Below are 6,000 nucleotides of genomic sequence, written 5' to 3' on the forward strand. Positions count from 1 at the left end.
GGGTGGCGCTGCTGATGATGATGGTGTTGATAATGAATGGGTGGCGCTGCTGTTGATGATGATGGTGTTGATAATGAATGGGTGGCGCTGCTGTTGATGATGATGGTGTTGATGATGAATGAGTGGAGGCTGCTGCTGATGATGGTGTTGATGATGAATGGGTGGCGCTGCTTCTGATGATGATGATGATGGTGTTGATGATGCATGGGTGGCGCTGCTGCTGATGATGATGATGATGGTGTTGATGATGAATGGGTGGCGCTGCTGCTGATTATGATGATGAATGGGTGGCGCTGCTGCTGATTATGATGATGGTGGTGTTGATGATGAATGGGTGGCGCTGCTGATGACGATGATGGTGTTGATGATGAATGGGTGGCGCTGCTGCTGATGATGATGGTGTTGATGATGAATGGGTGGCGCTGCTGATGATGATGGTGTTGATAATGAATGGGTGGCGCTGCTGTTGATGATAATGGTGTCGATGATGAATGGGTGGCGCTGCTGCTGATTATGATGATGTTGATGATAAATGGGTGGCGCTGTTGATGATGATGATGGTGTTGATCATGAATGAGTGGAGGCTGCTGATGATGATAGTGGTGTTGATGAATGGGTGGCGCTGCTGCTGATGATGGTGTTGATGATGAATGAGTGGAGGCTGCTGCTGATGCTGATGATGAATGGGTGGCGCTGCTGCTGATGATGATGACGTTGAGGGGCTTAACTGATTGCCACAGGAGACGAGCAGCCGAGTGGCAGCCCACGTGACGGGACGCGCACGAGTGATGTACAACCCTCGTGGAGACGGAGCGACTAAATCGACTCGCGTGTCGCATCCGATGGGATTATTGTTACATCGCGGGATTGCGAGAGATGGAAACGGCGTTGCTGGGAGGGGAGGGGAGTGAGGGGGTCCAACTTTACTCCTGGCGATTCCAAACATGTTGCACGGCATGTACACGAAACACTGGGAATGGCTTTAAAAAGTCGTACAATCTCCTGTAGATGTAGATGCTACTGGTTCTTCACGTTCTGCAGATGTCGATGCCACTGGTTCTTCACGTTCTGCAGGTGTAGATGCCACTGGTTCTTAACGTTCTGCAAATGTAGACGCCACTGGTTCTTCACGTTCTGCAGGTGTAGATGCCACTGGTTCTTCACGTTCTGTAGATGTAGATGCCACTGGTTCTTCACGTTCTGCAGATGTAGATGCCACTGGTTCTTGACGTTCTGCAGATGTAGATGCCACTGGTTCTTCACGTTCTGCAGATGTAGATGCCAATGGTTCTTGACGTTCTGCAGATGTAGATGCCACTGGTTCTTCACGTTCTGCAGATGTAGATGCCACTCGTTCTTCACATTCTGCAGATGTAGATGTCACCACCGCCATCTATTGCGCGGCAGTTGAATTTACAACTCGCGGTCCGAACGGACAACTGGACATACGGACAGGTTTGTTCGTATCTTTGAAAGTTCGTAAGTAGAATGTTCGTAAGTAGAGAAGTCCCTGTACATACCATTAGTTCAATAAAACACATTCCTGCGGAGGGAGCTGGTAGGAACGTTGGGTTGCTCGGTCAATGGCCAAGGTCAACGGCGGCGTGGTGTATTCCGCAAATATGGCCGACTGTGAGGGCGGGCACAAGCCGGCGTGAGTAGGTTAAACGTTGAGTTTTACAGGTAGGAACGAAGTGGACCAGCCTACAATAGATTATATCGTCCGTCCGTCCGACCGTCCGTCCGACCGTGTAGCAACATCGCCCCCTACTGCAAACACTTGGCATGACCCTACAAAAACCTTTAGACTCAGTGACGCTTTCCTGGCTAAACAAGTGTAACATTCCCTTATAATTCCCTCAGATAGCTTTATAACATTTAAATTAATGAGGCTTTCCTGACTAAACAAGTGTAACATTCCCTTATAATTCCCTCAGATAGCTTTTAATTAAAACGTTTAAATTCAAATTTGACTCACAGCGCCCTAAAGCCTACAGCTAGGCCTAAAGCCTCGAACTACGCCTATCACTCTCCCTTCGTATCGTACCCCCGCGTGTGTGCAAGGGAGTTAAGTTTAACAATGTTACATTCCCTGATGCTTTTAAATAGAAACATTTAAATTTAAAGCTTTTCCATAAATAATAAAAACATTTCATTTTAAAATTAACTCACGGCGGCCTAAAGCCTACGGCTAGGCCTAAAGCCTAGAACTAGGCCTCAACCTCTCCCTTCATATCGTACCCCCGCATGTGTGAAAGGGAGTTAATGTTTTACAATGTTACATTCCCTGATGTTTTTAAATAGAAACATTTACATTTAAAGCTTTTACATAAATAATTAAACATTTAAATTACAAATTAACTCACAGCGGCCTAACGCCTACAGCTAGGCCTAAAGCCTAGAACTAGGCCTCACACTCTCCCTTCGTATCGTCCGATTCGGTGTAGCAACATCGCCCCCTACTGCAAACACTTGGCAGGACCCTACAAAACCTTTAGACTCAGTGGGGCTTTCCTGGCTAAACAAGTGTAATAATACATGATGTTTATATTCTTTGGTTATTCGTTCCTACCAGCCCACCCCGCAGGGTCCTGTTATAAGGGCACCACGGGGTGACCAGCCCCTCCCTACCCACCCACCCCTTACCCAGCCCCACCCCTCTCACCCCCCACCCAGCCCCTCCTCACCCTCCCCACCCAGCCCCTCCCCACCCAGCCTCTCCCCACCCTCCCCACCCAGCCCTTCCCTGCACGACGGACGGACACAATAATCTCCTGTGGGCTGGTGTAACCAGGAGGTTCCTACCAGTAATACAGACTTCACGGACACCCTGTATATGATAGGTCACGTGTCGTGCAGTGGTCATTCATCGTTGGACATACAAACGATTTAAAGTTACATCCACAGCAGAGCAAAATACATCTGGTGTCCGCGTCGCGTACGCCGTGTTGAGTTTTGCGGACGACGACGATGGTGATGAGTGGTCGTGTCTGCAATGAGCATGACGACTCCGAGCTCCACACGCGTGATGCAACCGCAGATGATCCAGGTGAGTGGAGTTGAATGGAAGATCACATCACCCTCTCCCACTGTTTTATTGCTTTTTTAATCCTTTATATTAAGTTCACTTGCGCACTTGCTTGCTTGCTTACGACCGTGCAAATTTTTCGGTCGTTTTTTAACCCACTTCCCGTGATCCAATCGAGCTGACATTTTCCACACAGACTCGTTGTGCGAGACAATTAATGTTCGTGAAAAAAAATTCCCTAAATTGTACACTGTTTAGGAAAAACAAATGAAATATTTAATTACCAATTGCTTAATACTGGCAGACAATCATCTGACCCATAGGTGGCAGCCATCTCAAGCCAGAGGACGAGAAGACTTTAGCCGCCACGCATATAAAGGATTTATAGTGTAAAACTTTGTTTTTACGGGTTTACTTGTTAAATCCTTTATATTAAGTTCACTTGCGCGCTTGCTTGCTTGCTTACGACCGTGCAAATCTTTCAGTCGTTTTTTAACCCACTTCCCGTGATCCAATCGAGCTGACATTTTGCACACAGGCTCGTTGTGCGTGACAATTAATGTTCGTGAATTTTTTTTTTTTTTACACTTTTTAGGTAAAAAAATTATATTTAATTACCAATTGCTTAATGGTGGCAGGCAATCATCTTACCCATAGGTGGCAGCCATCTCAAGCCAGAGGACAAGAGGACTCTAGCCGCCACGCATAGTAAGGATTTATAGTGAAAAACTTTGTTTTTACGGGGTTTTTTTTTTGGCTTTATTTTGGTGATTTTTGAAAAGTTTTCGGTTTAGCCATGTTTGTTTGTTGTAGTACAGAGTTAGACTGGTGGCCTTAATCTAAGTTGTCTTGTGGTTGTTGTTGTTTGACTTGCATCCCACTGGGATTTTTGCACACAGTGTTGGTTTACGGTGCTTTTTCTGCAATATTTTGCTGTCTTTTCTTGGATTTTCTGTTTGCACTTAGTCACTTTAAGATGTTTTCTTGTTCATGTTTTTGTTTGTTGCGGTTGCACCCGATTCAAGAGCCGAATGGCTCACAGGACTATACCTAATAAATGAAACTTGAAACTTGAAACGACCTTCTCCCTCCCTCTCTCTCTCGTTCCAAGGTGTCATTAACACTCAGCCCTGCGCAATTAGACGCGCGAGACGCTTCTCACGTGTCGCGACGTTCACGGTGAAAGTGCCGTTTGTTGCTGACCGTTGGGCCTTTTGGGCCTGTGCCAGGTGACACGTGCTCACCTGGATGCTTCAGTAAAACGCACGTTTTAAAGCTTTCGTGACTGCAGGGATTCATCTTCTTGGTTCTTTCGGTAAAGTCACGTAGAAGGGAAATAATAATAAAATAATAAAAATAAATACAATTTTTATTTATTATTTTATTACTTCCCTTCTACGTGACTTTACCGAAAGAACCAAGAAGATAAAACGCACGTGTGCGTGTGCGTGCGCGCGTCGTCATCACTGGTGCTACTCGCCAACAGCACTTGCCCCAACAGTCTGGTATGTCGATACGGGGGATGTTGGTCTTTGTGGGGAGCGGTGGTGGAGCGGTTAGCGCGCTGTGCGACGAATCCGGCGACCCGAGTTCGATTCCCGATCACGGCCAACACCAGTCCTGGGCCTCCCCCTAGCTCGACTCAGCCTCAAATGAGTACCTGGTGTGGTGTGTAAAACATCGCCACTGGGGAGACAAAGGCGGTCGGGCGTGGTGCTGGCCACCCACCCCCCCGTCGTGTGCCGTGCCGGCCTTCATAGGCGCCGCTGGCCGACAGCACTTGCCCCTACAGTCCGTTGAGGCTACACGGGGGAATCTTCGTCACCGCTGGGGAGATAAAGGCGGCCTGACGTGGCATCGCCCAAAGCCAGTAGCGGCGTAACGAGCGTGAGTGCAGGCAGGAGGTGCCTTGGCCAAAGCTACGCGTTGGAGTGGATGGGGGGGGGGTCCCCCCTTGATAACCACCATGATATTGTGTGTTCGACAAACTGTGTGAAAGAACGACATCACTTAAATTTCAAAACGCGGTTTAAATTCACTTTTTTTTAAATCTAAATGCCATCATCACTCACGTGCCACCTTCTCAATTGTCAATTGCAGTAGTCAACGCAGCGGCTATTGCAAATAGGTGGCAGCACTGCACAGGGCTGCATTTTGTTTTAGAGAGGACGGAGTGCCCCCCCTTACAGCGGCAAGTGACCGAGTCCGTGAGTCACGGCGCTCTGGCGAGTTCAAGTTCAAGTTCATTTATTAAGTATAGAGCCCTGTGAGCCATTCGGCTCTTGAATCGGGTGCAACCGCAACAAACAAAAAACAAAAACATGAACAAGAAAACATTTTAAAGTGAATATGTGACTGGGTGCAAACAGAACATCCAAGAAAAGACAGCAAAATATTGCAGAAAAAACACCGTTACACACCAACCCTGTGTGCACAAATCCCAGTGGGATGCAAGACAAACAACAACAACAACAACCACAAGACAACTTAGATTAAGGCCACCAGTCTAACTCTGTACTACAAAAAACAAACATGGCCAAACCAGAGACGCGCACACAGCAGCGATTGAAACGTCGCGCTACAAACCCTCAGCGTTTGATTCCTGCGCCACGACCGACAACGCAGAGGCGATTATCCGAGACCGGCTCTGGGCCTCCCCTAGGTCGGCTCGGCCTCAAACGAGTACCCCCGGTGCGGCGTCTTAAAACTGGGGAGACAAAGGCGGCCCGACGTGGTTTTTCGCCACACCGACCGTGCCGGGTTTTTATTTTTAGGTGCTCCCGAAACCGCACTTGCCCCCAACGTAACGGTGTCGGCTACACAGGGGGGGGGGGCTTTATCTTTATACTGTTTACGTGCGAAACCCAAGGGTCAAGTTTCCTTATCGGCGTTGTAGAAACAACAGCCACAGCAGTTGCCCCCAGCACCAAGGCAAAGTTCCCCCGTGTAGCCTTAACAGACTGTTGGGGCAA

Source organism: Lampetra planeri, chromosome 52 (genome assembly GCF_965212315.1).
Source record: "Lampetra planeri chromosome 52, kcLamPlan1.2.h2, whole genome shotgun sequence".
In the NCBI taxonomy this organism is placed as follows: Eukaryota; Metazoa; Chordata; class Hyperoartia; order Petromyzontiformes; family Petromyzontidae; genus Lampetra; species Lampetra planeri.